The following is a 19,596-nucleotide window of genomic DNA, read 5'->3' as shown; positions in this document are numbered from 1 at the left end:
ATGCCTGTTAATTATTTCATTAGTGCAAGCATAGTGTTCTGCTACTTTCACACCTATATATGTGTATGTGTATAATACATATAAGTGTGTGTGTATATATACACCTATACAGAAGTTCAGATGTTGTGCCTGCCTCCAAAGACCCCAAAAAAATGCCCAAAAAAACACCTGCGCCAAAAAAAAAAAAACGCCCAGGTGTGTTATTGCAGGCGTTTTTTTTGGGCATTTTTTTGGGGTCTTTGGAGGCAGGCAAAACATCTGAACTTCTGTATAGGGGTATATATACACACACATGTATGTATATATACACCTACACATATATAGGTGTGAAAATAGCAGAACACTATGCTTGCGCTAATGAAATAATTAACAGGCATATGGCTCAGCTCCTATCACACCTATATATGTGTATGTGTATATATACATACATGTAAAAAAAACGCCTGCAATAACACACCTGGGCGTTTTTTATTGGCGCAGGCTTTTTTTGGGCATTTTTTTTGGGTCTTTGGAGGCAGGCAAAACATCTGAACTTCTGTATAGGGGTATATATACACACACACTTATATGTATTATACACATACACATATATAGGTGTGATAGGAGCGGAGCCATATGCCTGTTAATTATTTCATTAGCGCAAGCATAGTGTTCTGCTATTTTCACACCTATATATGTGTAGGTGTATATATACATACATGTGTGTGTATATATACCCCTATACAGAAGTTCAGATGTCATGCCTGACACCAAACATGTCCTCAAAAAAGCCCTATAAATGCCTGCAGCATAAAGCAGGCTGACCGGCGAGAAGCCATATCCCTGTTCTATAAGTCACCTAAGAGAAACAATCTTTTCTCTATAGCGGTCACCCTGAAATGGAAGGGTTTTGTCACCCTGCCATAGCAGTCAGAGTGAGTTCAACCTACACTACACTACGGTCACCCTGGCACTTAACACTTTCCCTACAGAAACTAGATTTTTGAAGCTGACTTAAGTGAAAAATAGCACCCTAACTACACTAGATATCCCTTTCCTCACACTAATAATTGCTAAATGACACTTTTGAAGCAGAAGTAACAGAACTGCTTCCACTCTCTTCCATGTCCCTGTATTACAATGCTAGAAATTTGGCGGGGGCTATCTTATATACTGGGGGGCGTATTCACTAATGATTGGCCTCTGGACCCCCTAGTCACTCCAATCACATTCCTAGCATTCTCCTGCTCCCTCAATTGGCTTTTACTAATGGTTCTGGTCCAATCACGGGCTTTTAAAGCCCATTTCCTGTCCCATTGCATTTTGGTCGGTTCTGGTTGCCGAATTCCGAACTTTTTCAGCAAAAACTTTGGAATTCTGCCGAATTTCGAACACCCAATGTTCGGGTTGAACCGATGGTCGACCCGAACCTTTCGATCATCCCTAACTGCCAGTACTCCCACCAGTGCCACACCACCAGCCACCACTGCCCAATACCACAACCACCAGCAGCAGCAGGTACTACTTGAGTAAAAAAAAAAAACAAAAAAAAAAAAACACTACTCAGTCAGGAGTCCAGTGTACCAGTGTACCACCACCACCACGCGGCCAGCCGGTACCATTTAGCAAATACCCACTAAGGTACCACTCAGCAAATACCACTTGGTACCATTCAGCAAATACCACTCAGATACCCACTGCCAGTGTACCATGCACCTGGAATACCACTCAGGTACCAGTGTACCACGCAGGTACCAGTGTCAATCAGCAAATACCACTCAGGTACAACTAAGCAAATACCACTCAGGTACCAGTGTACCACGCAGTCAGCCAGTACCACTCAGCAAATACCACTGAGGTACCACCAGTGCCACTCAGCAAATACCACTCAGGTACCATACCAGTGTACCACGCAGCCAGTACCACTCAGCAGACACTGGATGGATCTAGCTCTGAGGGACTTGACCCCCGAAATGGGTTAGCTCTTCCATCTGATGTTTTTTTAAGGGGACCTACTGCCCAAGGCTGAACACATGAGTTATAAGCCTGTTAACCTTTTATGAGAGTATACATTTGGTGTTCGAATGTAATAAATCGGCCACCCGTGCCTTTCCTTCAGAGCCCAGTGCCGTGAACGCTTGATGTAATTGCGCCTCCGGCCAGTCAGATGGCCGGAGGACGCGAACCAGGAAGCAGGACGGCCAGACATGTCGGTCGTCCTGTCGCTGAGGGGGCAGCATGGCGGGGGCTTCGTTTTAAGGTAAGTACTTCATAATGAGCTAGTATGCGATGCATACTAGTTTATTATGCCTTTCTCCTTACAGGGCTTTTTTTTCCCTCGTTTTTTTTTTCAGTGACTTTACTTCCTCTTTAAAGTGGTTGTAAAGCCCAAACATTTTTTACCTTAATGCATTCTTTGCATTAAGGTAAAAAATGTTTAGGCGTGAGCCCCCCCCCCCCACTTAACCCTCCCACTTTACTTACCGGAGTCCTCATTCGATCCAGCACTGTGTATGTCTGCAGCTCTTCTCTCCCCTTAGCTCACTGGCTTTGCTGTGACACCGCAAGCCATTGGTTTCAATCAAAGCCAGTGGCTCGGGAGCTGGGGGCGGGGGGCCGAGCTCCAATGCCTGTGTCAATGGATGCAGCATTGGGGCTCAGGAGTGAGCATGCACAAGTGCCCCCATGGGAAGCCACTTTTCGTGGGTGGAAATGGACAGAGAGGAGGGACCAGAAGCGTTGGTGGGGGACCCGAGGTGGCGGCTCTGTGCAATTTTATTGTATAGAGCAGGTAAGTATAGACTGGTTTGTTATTTTTATTTTATCTTTACAATCTCTTTAAACTCTCTTTGCAGACCTTCTCAAGCTCCCCAGACAGCTTCGCTGGGAATGGATGTTGGTTATAATAGCTGTATTCACTTCAATACTATCAGACCACATGCCTGCAGGGTGGGTCACCATATGGCTACAAAATCTATCCCATTAACCCTGGACCCTGTCCCTTAAGTTACCCTGTCCATCCCTTGTGGCCTTTTCTTTAACTACCGGAGGGGGATAATCCAGTCATTATTATAAGAGAGTTTTCGGAGCACCTACCATCTGTGCTGAGTTCAGGAAGGAGATCCTGTAGGATGTCTATTCTTTCTACTGTACAGCTTGATAATTCCACTTGGGTATACATGGAATAGATGTAAAAAATACAAATAAAAATTCCCGAGCAGTAAGACTACGTCCAAACATCAAGATTATTACAGATGCCCACTGGTGAGTCCTTTCTATAACCACTTGACCTCCAGAAGATTTAGCCCCGTTTCATGACCAGGTCATTTTTTTGGGATACGGCAACACTGTACATAAATGAAATGCAAAACGGAGTCAGAATGGCAAATAGCATGCAAAGTAACAAAACATGGACGCTCACAGGAATGTGGCTCAATCAGAATAACATGTGACTACATAGCATAGGGATTGATTAACCACTTAAACCTCCAGAAGACTTACCCCCTTCATGACCAGGCCATTTTTTGCTATACCGCACTGACAATTTAACTGACAATTGTACAGTCATGCAATACTGTACATACTGTAAATGAAATTTATGTAATTTTTTTCCCCACAAATAGAGCTTTCTTTTGGTGGTATTTGATCACCGCTGCATTTTTAATTTTTTACTCTGTAAACAGAAAAAGACTGTCAAAAAACAAACAAAATATATATATATATTTTTTGTTTTCTTTCTGCTATAAAATATTCAATAAAAGAAATTTAAAAAAATCTAATTTCTTCATACATTTAGGCCATTATGTATTATGCTACATGTTTTTGGTAAAAAAAAAAAAAAAAAAAGTCACAATAAGCGTATATTGATTGGTTTGCGCAACATCTATAGCATCTACAAACTATAGCATATATACTGGAATTAAAAAAAAAAAAAAATTCATACTAGTAATGGTAGCAATCAGCGACTTATAGCGGGACTGCGATATTGAGGCAGACAATCTGACACTAACTGACACTTTTGACACTTTGTGGGAACCAGTGAAACTAATACAGTGATCAGTGCTAGAAATATGCATTGTCACTGTACTAATGACACTGGCTGGGAAGGGTGTTAAACATCTTGGGTGATTAAAGGGTTAAATGTGTGGCTAAGTAGTGTTTTTGTGTACTATGTGTGCTGCTTTCATTAAGGGATGTGACAGACTTTATTCCTTGCTTTGCAGGGAAACAAAATCCATCATATCCCCACTTTAAGGACCGAGCTCTGCATTGTGTACATATGCTAAGCTCTGTCCAGCCTCTCTCCTCGACAATCAGCGGGTGCCTGCGGTCATCCATTGGCAGGCGCCCGCTGATTGGCTTCTGTTGTGACTAATCGCAGCAGAAGCAGCGCACCCCCTACGCGGGAGTGCAGAATCATGTACAGTATATTTATATAATTCTGCACAGACCGGCCGCCCTGTAGCAGTAAATCTGCTATAAGGCAGTCGTGAAGTTACCCTCTCAATGAATTTTTTTTTTCACACTTACCTTAATGCTCCCTGTGTTTATATTGCAGCAAACTTTATTTTTGGAACAAAGGTCCACTTTAACTTTAGGGTGTAAACCTTTACCCTAAATTATAAATATAGTCCTTAGGGCCCATCCACATTGATACGGTGTATTAGCACTCATTATGCCGCGCCTAGCATTTTGTTAAGGGAGTCCAATAATTTAAAAGGCTATGTATCGCACCAAAGAACACCAAAAAAAGCTTTTTTGGCAGCACACTTCACCACAATGAATGTTGGAAAAATTAATTGTACCAATGTGTGCACATATTGACCCAAAAAGACAAAATTAAGGTGCTGCTCAGGTAGAGAGGTAAAGTCCAACTAGAGGGCTGTGAGTGCAGGCAAGGACAGGGAGCTCGTCCTAGCTTCAAGCTGCAGCAATGTCAAAGGAAGAGGTAAATAAGTCGCACATCATGAAGCAGACACATGTGCATGTGTCCCCCAACACATTTCACTCCGCCCCTTAATAATGGGGATGGGGAATGTGTGAATGGGCCCTCAAAGCAGAATTTCTCTTACAAGCAGGAAGGGTTTTTATAGCATAAGGGACGTACAATGGCTTTTCTAAAGAAAGTATCGGTTTGCACACCAGTCGTAGGGATTAAGCTGAGGAGTGGGTGAAATGTGTTAGGAGTGGGGCCTCAGGTGGGAGGTTTCCAGGGTGTGTGGTTTTGTCCTTTCTGCATGCTCAATAAACCTATTGGACCTTCCAACTGTCAGTGGTTGAGGCCCAAATCTTTCAACTTAAATACTATAGCAATGAGTGGAGGTAGGCTCCAGGGCTTCAGGACTTGACTGTACTGCAAGATGTAGGAGCTTTCTACGGGGTGCTTTGGAGCGGGGGCATACACTGAGATCTTTTCTTCTTGTTTGCAAACTTCTTAAATTCTTAAAATGATGTCATTGACACAGGCCCTAAAAGTTTTTCCCAACTGTCACTTTTATTGGTCAGCTTGCAGGGGAGGACTGGGCCAGGGGCAGGGGGGCAATTGTCCCCTGGGCCACTCTGATGTCCTGTAAAAAGGCTGCACCGCTTCTGCCACAGACATGCCTAAAGGGGTTCCTGGTGAAGAGAAGTAAAAAACCTCTGCCACTGACCTACTGAGTGCGGGATGAAGAAGTACGGGGTGGTGTAAACTGTGTCTGAGCAGAGGCCGATTCCATACCGCACTTGGGACTCTTCTCCCCTGGCCAGCCCCAACTGAGCGGTCCCAGCTCATCCCAACCTCCCCCTGCTGGCCAGATTGGGAACCCGGATTCAGCCGGTGAGTAGAGAGTACCTGGAGCAGGGCTTCAGCCTGGAAAGGGGGCCAGGAGTAAGATGGGAAGAGAGAGAGTGGGAGGGGGGCAGAGTCGCTGCACCATGGGCCTCTGGTTTGTACTTGCCCCCTGGGCTGAAAGTTGTCAGTCTGCACCTGTCAGCTTGGTCTGTATGTAAATTTGAAAACTATAAATGAGAGATGTAAACTAAAAAATAGGAACTCATGTACTGAATACTTTTATTACAGGTATTATCCCATGCAGGTACCAGATTGCAATATTTTCTGCTATAGTGGGGTCCTTTAAGCTTTCTCAAGCAGACAGAACTGCCTTACTGAACAAAGCTGATAAAGTTCTTTCATTATACCTTACAGCCACTCTAACAGAGGCGTGCAGCCGAAGGCCTTGATCACGATAACTGGCAATGTTTTCAGTATCTCGACCACTGCTTTCATAGCCGAACAGTCAATTGACAGTTATTTAATTACATTGAAGCTTGGAAATAACAAACACTTCTCAATGCTCTGGGCATGCTCATGACTGATTTCTATGAGAACTTTATGGTGTTTGGAAAAAATCATATTATCTTCTCGCAGACATTTATTAGGGAGCTACTGTATATGGTTCTCCTTGGACCCAGATGTTTACTGCACACATATCAAAGCAAATATTTGTACAGAGTCCCTTGTAAACAGACATTTATTTCCCTTCCAGTAATTCTAGGGTTTAGTTGCAAGTTGGGTATTGATCAGCGAACAAAAATGAGGTATTTGTCACTGTCTGGACAAGAAAAAGTTTGGATACTTCAATGAAAAGTTGGCTGAGCTGGATGTTTAGGCTTTGTTCAAGTTGTATTCTTTTCATTATCAAATTAAATACTGCTAACATCCTTCACAAAGTACAATGACTAAGAACTCAACTCTGTCCCTGGTCTACTCCACCCAAAAAATAGCCAATAAGAGAAAAGATGAGTGAATACTCTGGTCTTAGTGGAAGATAGATTAGGCAATAGCATGCAATGTCAAGTTGCAGCTGCCAAAGCCGGCAGAATATTAGCATGCATAAGGAAGGGGATGTATTCCAGAGATAAAACTATAATCCTACCACTTTATAAAACTCTGGTCCGACCACATCTGGAGTATTCTGTCCAGTTCTGGTCACCGGTCCTCAGAAGGGATGTATTGAAGCTTGAGAGAGTACAGAGAAGGGCAACAAAACTTATTAGGGGATTAGAAGACCTTAATTACGAAGAGCATTTAGAAGCACTAGATTTATTCTCCCTGGAGAAGAGACGCCTGAGAGGGGACATGATAGCGATTTACAAATACCTCAATGGTGATCAGAGCATAGAAAAAAACTATTCAGTTATACCTTACAGCCACTCTAACAGAGGTGTGCAGCCGAAGGCCTTGATCACGATAACTGGCAATGTTTTCAGTATCTCGACCACTGCTTTCATAGCCGAACAGTCAATTGACAGTTATTTAATTACATTGAAGCTTGAAAATAACAAACACTTCTCAATGCTCTGGGCATGCTCATGACTGATTTCTATGAGAACTTTATGGTGTTTGGAAAAAATCATATTATCTTCTCGCAGACATTTATTAGGGAGCTACTGTATATGGTTCTCCTTGGACCCAGATGTTTACTGCACACATATCAAAGCAAATATTTGTACAAAGTCCCTTGTAAACAGACATTTCTCTCCCTTACAGTAATTCTAGGGTTTAGTTGCAAGTTGGGTATTGATCAGCGAACAAAAATGAGGTATTTGTCACTGTCTGGACAAGAAAAAGTTTGGATACTTCAATGAAAAGTTGGCTGAGCTGGATGTTTAGGCTTTGTTCAAGTTGTATTCTTTTCATTATCAAATTAAATACTGCTAACATCCTTCACAAAGTACAATGACTAAGAACTCAACCCTGTCCCTGGTCTACTCCACCCAAAAAACTGCCAATAAGAGAAAAGATGAGTGAATACTCTGGTCTTAGTGGAAGATAGATTAGGCAATAGCATGCAATGTCAAGTTGCAGCTGCTAAAGCCGGCAGAATATTAGCATGCATAAGGAAGGGGATGTATTCCAGAGATAAAACTATAATCCTACCACTTTATAAAACTCTGGTCCGACCACATCTGGAGTATTCTGTCCAGTTCTGGTCACCGGTCCTCAGAAGGGATGTATTGGAGCTTGAGAGAGTACAGAGAAGGGCAACAAAAATTATTAGAAGACCTTAATTACGAAGAGCGTTTAGAAGCACTAGATTTATTCTCCCTGGAGAAGAGACGCCTGAGAGGGGACATGATAGCGATTTACAAATACCTCAACGGTGATCAGAGCATAGAAAAAAAAAGTATTCAGTCTCAAGGAATGCATGAGGACACGATGCGTTTAGAGGAGATGATATTTAACCTCAAGCTTCGCAGGGGGTTCTTTACTGTAAGGGCTACAAGACTGTGGAATTCCCTGCCACAAATGGTAGTAACTGCAGAGAGTATGGCTACTTTTAAAAGACTCTTGGACATACATCTCAAGGATCGAAACATTCAGCGGTATGAGAAATGAATAGGTCCACACACACCTACACAGGTTTAACTGGATGGACTATTGTCTTTATTCAACCTCACCTTCTATGTAACAAGAATTTCTCCTTTCAAATAGTTCAGTAATCAGGACCCAGTTATCTGTTCCTAGGGGGGTGGATATTCTAAATGAGCAGGCATTTCCATTGGACCGCTTTATTAGTTAACTATGAGGTCCATGTAGAGTGTGCAGCTGTCCCTTCTGTGGTCACCATTACCGTGAACAGGATCTAATGGGGAACCTGCTTTTATAAGAGTGGATGTCACTTACCTGTATGAAGAGCCTGAGATCAGGGTGGCCTCTTGCACAATTCCCATCCAAGCACCCCTGAAGTTGAGAATGCAAGGGCAATAGAAGGGCACAAGTGCCAGGGAGCTGAAACTGAAGACTGAACTTTGGACGCTCTGGTATGAGACAAGCAGAAGTACTGCCTGTAGGGCATCCAGGATAAAAGGAGAAAATGCAAAATGGCGGCAATGCTGAGCTTTGCACGAGACCCAGAAGCTACCGTAGATCCCTGTATGGTGTTTACTATAGTGATTTCCTGTTTCAATCCACAGATATGGCACATATTTGCACTGGTTAAAGCTAGACCAGTGTAACTATGTAAAAAATGCCAAACCTGGAATTCAGCTTCAAGATCAACCTTCTTTGTATGACCTCCTGCATTGTCACTATTGTCACAGGGTCTACAATGGATTTACATTCCAGTATTCCAGCAGGTGAACAGAACCATGGGGAGCTTAGTGGCACTGAGTATAAGTGGGTGTTGAGACACCTGATGAAAATGTAAGTGGGTCCTTAGCAGTTCCATGCCACCACTGCTCTATTAGGAAGCCTGAAAAAATGCAGGGCTTTCCCAAGTCTGCTTCTTAGCACTGTACTTTCCTAAGCCCATGCAGATGCACCTCTTTTCTCATTAGGTGTATGGATGGTGGGTTGAATCCCCCTTACACCATCCCCCACGCAGATGCACCTCTTTTCTCATTAGGTGTATGGATGGTGGGTTGAATCCCCCTTACACCATCCCCCACGCAGATGCACCTCTTTTCTCATTAGGTGCATGGATGGTGGGCTGAATCCCCCTTACACCATCCCCCTGGTCGAACGCAGCAATGACCCCTCTAGTGTTTGGGTGTTACAACTTCACAAGACCTAGTATTCTGGTTTTGTAATTGCAGGCTATGGCTCCGATGATCTCACTGTGCAACTGGAGCACCTGTGTCCTAGGAGCTCAGGTCACCTGGTTCTGGTCGATGGGTCCTCACTTACTGACAGGTGGGTAGAACTCTTTCCACTAGCCACCAAGTCAGGATTCTGTATATCTCATCAGTGCAGCCTTCTAGAAGTTGAACCCGTCCAGGGCCTGCAACCACAAATATTCAGGCATCTCCTTGAATAACATCAATCTAGCCAAAGTCCATGTCTTTAAGGGAATATTTGGACAATACATTTCCATTACGCAGCATCATGTTCAAATGCCAAAAATTTAATTAAATATTGCAAAAGTCTTTATTCATCTTCAGTGGCATGATACTCCTTGGGGAACTCTCTTGGGGGGGTTAAGGATGCAGTCCTACTATTTCATGATGCTGTTTGCTCTACACTCCAACCACAGCTAACTAAGCTATACCCACTAATAACACGGGGTCCTGCCGCATAGGGAAACATTTCCATATCATTACCTGAGGGAGGTACTAGGAGGAACTTAAACTGAGGGAATAACACTAACCCCTTCCTAGAAAGAGAACCTGCCCCTTTTCCCATTCAGTGACAAATTTATAGGAATTTCTACTTTCCTTTCTACTTTCCTAACTTAGTTCTAATGAGGGGCAATTCCAATAAAATTGAGGTTTTTGTGTTGTTAGCCACCCTAATTGGGCCCTTCCCTCCCTCTGGTAAGACTTGTGGGAGAGTAGATTAGACCCCATTACATCTCTCAGAATTCACTTTGTCTGTCTTCATTTTCTGGGCACGCTGTTAAAGACCTTCATCAGGAAAGTTTCCAGCTGAGATTTTATTTTTCTCCTTTTACATCTTACCGTGCTGCAAAAGGAAAATAAACAACCAAAACCGATGCACATCCATCTGTATATGGCAGCCATGTCTTTGATCAGTCTTCCCCCTCTGACATACTGCAGGCATTCTCACCCATTCTTTCTCATGTATTTATAGTACTCACATTGTTATTTACAGTATATAGTAGAAACCTATTGTCATATACTGTGTATAGACAACTGTCTGTTCTTCATTTCTCTCAATCCTCTCACTGGCAGCACGTCCGGGATTCAGTTTATGGTTTATTGCTCTAATCAGCACCACTATGCATTGATTTTCCTACCCATTTATTTATCAATTCATTTGATTTACTACGTTATATGTCTTTTAGCTTATATATTTAGTTATCATTAGGAGATTGGGGTTGAGGCGTTATGGACTTTCACGGCACGGCAAAAGAGGAGATTGGGGTTGAGGCGTTATGGACTTTCACAGCACGGCAAAAGAGGAGATTGGGGTTGAGGCGTTATGGACTTCCACGGCACGGCAAAAGAGGAGATTGAGGTTGAGGCGTTATGGACTTTCACAGCAAGGCAAAAGAGGAGATTGGGGTTGAGGCGTTATGGACTTTCACGGCACAGCAAAAGAGGAGATTGGGGTTGAGGCGTTATGGACTTTCACGGCACAGCAAAAGAGGAGATTGGGGTTGAGGAGTTATGGACTTTCACGGCACGGCAAAAGAGGAGATTGGGGTTGAGACGTTATGGACTTTCATGGCACGGCAAAAGAGAATATTGGGGTTGAGGCATTATGGACTTTCACGGCACGGCAAAAGAGGAGATTGGGGTTGAGGCGTTATGGACTTTCACGGCATGGCAAAAGAGGAGATTGGAGTTGAGGAGTTATGGACTTTCACGGCACGGCAAAAGAGGAGATTGGGGTTGAGGCGTTATGGACTTTCACGGCACGGCAAAAGAGGAGATTGGGGTTGAGGAGTTATGGACTTTCACGGCACGGCAAAAGAGGAGATTGGGGTTGAGGAGTTATGGACTTTCACGGCACGGCAAAAGAGGAGATTGGGGTTGAGGTATTATGGACTTTCACGGCACGGCAAAAGAGGAGATTGGGGTTGAGGCGTTATGGACTTTCATGGCATGGCAAAATACTTTCAACACAATCATATTTATATAAAAATTATACATTTATTGGTTTACAAATATTAAAAACACATAACCACCCAAGGAAAGGTGAGATACATATGGAATAGCGCATTGGTCAACCAGGGGCAATGAAGCTTTCACAAGGAATAGGACCAATGCACTAGAAAACATACAAATTCTTCTAGCATTAAATTGTATTACCCAGTTCTGGACCGGAAGGATTTGACCCCTTAATGACCAGGCCCTATTTTGCGATAATCAATGTTCAGATATAGACCATAGTTTGTGGACTCTATAACTTTCCCACAGACTAAATAATCTACATTGATTCCGGTTATTTTCACCAAAGCAATGTAGCAGAATACACTTTGACCTAAATCTATCAAAGATTATTTATTTGCAAAATTTTATAACAGAAACAAAGAAAAAACACATTTTTTTCCAAACTTTTCAGTCTTTTTATGTTTCTTTATCAAAAAAAAAAAATAGAGATTGAATATCACCAAAAGAAAGCTCTATTTGTGTGAACAAAATGATAAAAATTTTGTTTGGGTACAGTGTTGCATGACCGCACAATTGTCATTCACACTGTGACAGCGCAGAAAGCTAAAAATTGGCCTGGGCACAGAGTGTGTAAAAGTTCCCTGTATTGAAGTGGTTAAAGAAGCTGCACTGATTTCCTTGTGTGCCATCATCCAAATATACAGCACTGTGTGTGATCTGGCAGAGGGACAGGAGACATGGGTCACCCGTCCTCACCACTGGCACTAGATCTGGGAGCCGTACTTATAAAGATCTCTGCAGTTCGGAGCACACAAAGCTCCCTCTGTCTGACAGCCACGGCTAGACTTCCAAAGAGGAAATGACGCTCCTTAGGGGCATTCTTTAATTTTTGTATTATCAAGAGTTTTTATAGTGTTATTGTTCATATAATGCCTCTCAGCAGGCCCAGAGCTGAGCAGAGAAGAATAAGGCTATTTATCAACAGCCAGTGATAGAGGAAGATTGTGTTATCTCCAAGCAATGTTAACCTTTCTAGACTTCTGAAAAACTTTTAGAGCAAAAATAGTCTAAAAAATAACTCGGAGGCAACATCACTTCCTGTGATTTTCAGATATGTGTAAGACAGCAAACCTGAAGTACAGACACCACTTTCCATGGAACAGAAACATCATTTATTGTTGCCAAAGCACATTATGGATTAGACGCTCGTTGTATAGGGGGATAGGCATACAGAGAAATGTTTAACTTATTCCATGCTCCCCCGGGCAGCCTGTGCCTTTTACTCTGCGACATCCTGGAATAGGCATGGCCCTCAATGTTTTGCTGGTCTTGGCTTGTACATGACGCCAGAGAGCTGTGACTGGTTGGGAAGCCAAAACATGAAGCTTTGGGGGACTAGTTGGGTAGTTGGGCAGAAGCCTGCAGGAGCCATGAATAAAGTATAGTGTCCGTATGCAGAGTGTGTGGAGGAGTACATGTTATAGTGCCAATCTTTTAAGGTATAGGGGTTTAAAGCCTATTTAAACCCAAGAATGAGGGAGTCTTGCCTTGGTGCATACAAGCTTGGCGTTTTAGTACTGAAGGCCCAGACGAACTGTCAAGCCCCAGTGCCAGCACCCTGTAAAACACTATGAGAGGTTAATGCTGCGGGTGACAGGGCTGGATGGTGTACTGAGTTGAACTACCATTTAGGACAGTATGCATCCATGAATTTTGCATTATAGGCATTCATCCCTGGACGCATACTGCCTACTACCCTGGGAAGAAGTCCATTGGACGAAACGCGTTGGTAGTGACGTCAGATGCCGAAAGTGGCATCATCACGCATTTCAGGAATTGTCATGGCGGCTATCGAAGATTACAGGCTTTTAACAAGTGTTTGTAAGTATTTGGTGTTTAATAAAATACTGGATTTTACTGCACTGTGGGCCCTTTTTGATATCTTTGCATGGGTGATTCCTGACATTGAGGAATGGAGAACCAGAAAGAGTGAAAATTTTGTGGAAAAGAGCATTTACTTACTTTCATATGGTAAGGTACATGGAGTGACCACATGGTGACTAGTGGGTTTGGCAACACCTTGTACAGTGGTGAGAAGTTATGCAGGCCATACATGGGTCAAATTCTAAACAAATTTCCTTTAAAAAATCAGAAATTTTGTGCGTTTTGTGTTTCGATGATGCCACCATTTATTTCAAAATTTGACCAACCAAGCCTTCAATTTCACCTCATGTTGCTACAGAAAAGGATATTTGTGGCCGGGAATCTTCTTTACTTCTGGGAATTTTCTTTTCTTGTGCTTATGCGCATTTATTTTACAATTATATTTTTTGCACGATTCTCCCATCATTCATTAGAAAGTCATTTGTTTTTTAAAAATATTTCAACATGCCCGATCACTCAAATTCGATGGCCACATAAAATTTTGTGGTTACTGCAGCTCACTAATGGTGCAAAATTCGAACAAAAAGTCTTAGATAAGATTTTCAAAAGAATACGATTCTGAATGATAAATGTTAGTGAATATGGAACCATTGCACATTTTGGATTCTTTAAGCAGTATTACACTATATATTTTATTTTTGTTTTCGCAGGTTTTTTTTTATACATATTCTTGGAGACAAGAAGGAGGAATATTCCTTAAGGCCGTACACACGATAAGAAATTCGGAAGTGAAAATTCATCCGACGACCGATCTGCCGATTTTCGGATTGTTAGTATGGTGCTTTTCGACATCCGACTCCGACTTTTCGGCTGACAAAATCCTGATGTGCAGGCTATAAAATTTTTGTCCTCCGTCAACACACGTCTGATTTTCGTCTCATTAGTACAGATTTTGACGGAAAAAAATCTTAAGAGCAAGACTAGGCATGCTCAGAGACGAAAGAACACATACAAAGCAATCTAACACATGACATCACTTCTGAAGTAGAATTCTGTTGTATGGGAAAATTCGTATGAAAATAACCTCTTCACTTTCCACATCAGACTAGCATGCCACAAAAAACGGACAACAGATCGTTAGATAATCTGATCGTGTGTATGGGGCTTTAGAGAGGATTGGTTGATTACGTATGAAAGTTTTGACATTTGGTAAGGTGGGAGTGATTGGTTGCTTACAATACACATGGTGGATTCATTACTGGGTTTAACTACCTCAATACTGGGCACTTAAACCCCCTTCCTTCCCAGACCAATTTTCATTTTTTAGCGCTGTTGCATTTTGAATGACAATTGCGCGGTCATGCAACATTGTACCTAAACCAAATTTGTGTCATTTTTTCCCCACAAATAGAGCTTTCTTTTGGTGGTATTTGATCACTGTCAGGTTTTTTCTTTTTTGGTGCACAAATAAAAAAAGACAGAAAAGTTTGAAAAAAAAAAAAAGTTTTTTTGTTTAGGTTATAAAATTTTGTGAATAGATACGTTTTTTCCTGCACTGATGATGCCGCACTGACAGGCACTGATGAGGAGACACTGATTGGGTGGCACTGATGGGGTGGCACTGATGGGGTGGCACTGATATGCAGCACTGATGGGCACTGATAGGTAGCAATGATATGCAGCACTGATGGACACTGATATGTGGCACTGATAGATAGCACTGATATGTAGCATTGGTGGGCACTGATAGGCAGCGCTGATGGGCACTGATAGGCAGCACTGATGGGCACTGATCGGCGGCACTGATGGGCACTGGTGGGCACTGATAGGTGGCACTGATCGGCACTGATGGGCGGCACTGATTGGCACTGATGGGGGGCACTGATGGGCACTGATAGGCAGCACTGGTGGGCAATAATGGGCACTGGTGGGCAGCACTGGTGGATGGCAATAACGGGCACTGGTGGGCAGCACTGATATATGGCATTGGTGGGCAGCACTGATAGGAGGGCACTACTGGCAGGCTGTTTGCCATCCCTGGTGGCCATGGTGGGCATCCCTGGTGGTCATGGGTGGGCATCCCTGGTGGCTCTAGTGGCATCCCCTCCCCCCAGGGCTGCACTGGTAATCAATCATCTGATTACCAGCACAGACCCCCCCTGTGATCAGTGAGTACTTAGAAATACTCACTGATCACCCCAGCTCCAGTATCGATCCTCTTCTTCTCCTCCCTGACAGGATCTGTCAGGGAGGAGAAGAGATCGAAGCCGTTACAACGGCTGTATTTACATTGCATGACGGCTGTGATTGGACACAGCCGTCATGTGATCAGGAGGGCCAATCACAGGGCCCTCCTGACGCATCTTGTTGCGCTGTGTCCGAGGGACACAGGCACATCGGGATCGCGCCGCTGCGCGTGCCCGCGGCGGCGCGATCTCGCTCCTTCTGAAGGACGTTCCGGAACATCCATTCAGAAGGACGAGACTCCCACCCGGCCGTATATCTACAATGGCCCGGGTGGGAGGTGGTTAAAGAAACACACACATTTAAAAAAACATTTTTTGCAGATAAGAGGTTTTCTACGGTATTGTACTATATATATACATATATATACATACACACATTTTCTTTTTTTGGAGCTTCTGATAGCCATTGGGAGGAGAGAGAGCAAGATACAAGTTCACAAGAGAAGGAGTTTATGCATGGGGTTTTCTCCCTCAAAGATCCCTTTCAGAGTCACCCTTTTTCTCTGCCCCTACCCACCCCTGAGCACCGTTCCTTGGTTCCACCCCATACCCACCTGCCATCACTGCCCTTTTAGAGAATACAGAACCAATGATCATTTTGTGGTGATAAGTATTTGAAGTATCAGATTTTTTTTTAATGATAACAGGAAAAGCAGTAAAATATAAAATAGGCCCCATGTAGCCAGTAACAATAGAGTAACCTCCAGCAACAATAGATCCCCCCCCAACAACAATGGACCACCGGAAACAAAATCCCCTCCGCAGAAACAACATCTATAGACTCTCCAGCAGCCAGCAACAATAGACCCCTCCATCAACAGTAGATCTCTCCCAACAATAACTGACCCCCCATCCGCAATATAAGACCCACCCCCAGCAACAACAGGACCCCACCAGCAACAATAGACCCCCCCTGCAAAAATAGATCCCCTCCATCTAGAATGGATCTCCCAGCAGCCATCATCAATAGAACATGCAGCACACCCCAGCACCCCTTATCATTATATACAGTCAGTGCTGGAGGTGCCAGAACTGTGATCTCCTATGTCCCAGCTGAAAAAAAAGCCCTGGGTTTATGGGAGTCACATGGTAGACTGATTGAGAAAATTTGGAGGGTAAGGGTGTATATAGAAGAATGCATCTTGATGGAGATTTTTTTTTTTTTTATAAATTTCTAATGTAAGCACCATATACGAATGTAGTTTGTGCACATATGGAGTTCAAAGATACTACACCGTATATAGATTTTTTCTTTTTGAGATTAATTGTCTTTAGTGTGTGTGCTTCGATTGGAGCACCATTAAAGATCCAGGACCAGTGAAGATGGTGTGGATTCTATGCTTTTAAGGTGTTGAAGATCCTTGGTAAGACATTTTGTGGACTGTTGTGTGAAAGATATTAGTAGCTAGTGCCAATTTTATAACGAACCCAAATCCAAAAAAGTTGGAACACTGTACAAATTGTGAGTTAAAAAGGAATGGACTAATTTACAAATCTCATAATCTTATATTTTATTCACAATATAATATAGATAACATATCAAATGTGGAAAGTGAGACATTTTGAAATGTCATGCCAAATATTGGCTCATTTTGGATTTCATGAGAGCTACACATTCCAAAAAAAGTTGGGACAGGTAGCAATAAGAACCCGAAAAAGTTAAATATACATATAAGGAACAGCTGGAGGACCAATTTGCAACCTATTAGGTCAATTGACAACATGATTGGGTATAAAAAGAGCCTCTCAGAGTGGCAGTGTCTCTCAGAAGTCAAGATGGGCAGAGGATCACCAATTCCCCCAATGCTGCGGCGAAAAATAGTGGAGCAATATCAGAAAGGAGTTTCTCAGAGAAAAATTTGAAAGAGTTTGGAGTTATCATCATCTACAGTGCATAAAATCATCCAAAGATTCAGAGAATCTGGAACAATCTCTGTGCGTAAGGGTCAAGGCTGGAAAACCATAATGGATGGCGGTGATCTTCGAGCCCTTAGACGGCACTGCATCACATACAGGAATGCTACTGTAATGGAAATCACAACATGGGCTCAGGAATACATCCAGAAAACGTTGTCGGTGAACACAATCCACCGTGCCATTCACCGTTGCTGTCTAAAACTCAATAGGCCAAAAAAGAAGCCAAATCTAAACATGATCCAGAAGCGCAGGCATTTTCTCTGGGCGAAGGCTCATTTAAAATGGTCTGTGGCAAAGTGAAAAACTGTTCTGTGGTCAGACGAATCAAAATTTTAAGTTCTTTTTGGAAAACTGGGACGCCATGTCATCCGTACTAAAGAGGACAAGGACAACCCAAGTTGTTCTCAGCGCTCAGTTCAGAAGCCGGCATCTCTGATGGTATGGGGTTGCATGAATGCATGTGGCATGGGCAGCTTACACATCTGGAAAGGCACCATCAATGCTGAAAGGTATATCCAAGTTCTAGAACAACATATGCTCCCATCCAGACGTCGTCTCTTTCAGGGAAGACTTTGCATTTTCCAACATGACAATGCCAGACCACATACTGCATCAATTACAGCATCATGGCTGCGTAGAGGAAGGATCCGGGTACTGAAATGGCCAGCCTGCAGTCCAGATCTTTCACCCCTAGAAAACATTTGGTGCATCATAAAGAGGAAGATGCGACAAAGAAGACCTAAGACAGTTGAGCAACTAGAAGACTGTATTAGACAAGAATGGGATAACATTCCTATTCCTAAACTTGGGCAACTTGTCTCCTCAGTCCCCACACGTTTGCAGACTGTTATAAAAAGAAGAGGGGATGCCACACAGTGCTAAACATGGCCTTGTCCCAACTTTTTTGAGATGTGTTGATGCCATGAAATTTAATATCAACTTATTTTTCCCTTAAAATTATACATTTTCCCATTTTAAACATTTGATAAGTCATCTATGTTGTATTCTGAATAAAATATTAAAATGTGAAACTTCCACATCATTGCATTCTGTTTTTATTCACAATTTGTACCAAATCTTTTGGAATCGGGTTTGTATATATATATTCTGGTGGAAGGGACTGCTAATGGTAAACTGGTTAGGGGCACAATACTCACCTTGTGCTGGCAACCCATGCTATGCACTGCCTAAGTGGAAGCCTCCAAACTCTCTTTATAGCTATCCATAAGTTCAGCTCAGCAACAGCAATTTCCAGTCAACTTTCCCGGTAACAGCTGCTTCTAACAGATGGAGAGAAGTCTTGACTTAATAGATAGAAGAGAGAAAACCAGTAGAAAGCCCTAACAAACATTTACCTTCACTAGTAGTATTTTAAAATAAAGGAATTACCAGTAATGAATGTATGATAAAAGAGATGGGAGGGAGGCAGTTGTGGAGGTGTCACCCCCATGGTGTCACTTTATTAGCTCCGTGCCCCTAGCAGCTCATCAGCACAGATGGAGTCATTGTAGATGAAATATTTTGCTGCTGACATTTCCAAGTCACACGGTCACATCTCCGTTGTTGTAAGTACAGTATGAAAGGTCTCTGCTTTGCTCCATAAAAAAATGAGTAGCGCACTGCTTGCCTTTTTATTGCCGAAGCTGTGCTGCTACTTAATGCATTAGCTTATTTTACCCATTGTTGAAAGGGTTGCCTAATCCTCTTATTAATAAATAATGCACTAATGTACTGTGTAATGAAAAGCAATTATCATAGCAATTTATCATTGTGCATTACGGCACATATGGTCTATTTCTGTCCATATGCACACACGAAGCGCTGGACACCAGGGCGAGAGTAAATGCGGAGTGGGAGCTATTACTGGCCTGATAGTGGAACTAAATTTGCTTGCACTGGTTCCATATATCAGCTACGGGAGTAAAGAGTATTTTTTATATCCGGCAAGACTGCATGAAGCCAACATTGCTCCAAGATAGCTCCATCTCCATTAGGTAAATCGGCAAACAAG

This window comes from Pelophylax lessonae, assembly GCF_965119305.1.
Source record: "Pelophylax lessonae genome assembly, chromosome: 1".
NCBI classification, from domain to species: domain Eukaryota; kingdom Metazoa; phylum Chordata; class Amphibia; order Anura; family Ranidae; genus Pelophylax; species Pelophylax lessonae.
Note: the sequence above shows the minus strand (reverse complement) of the source record.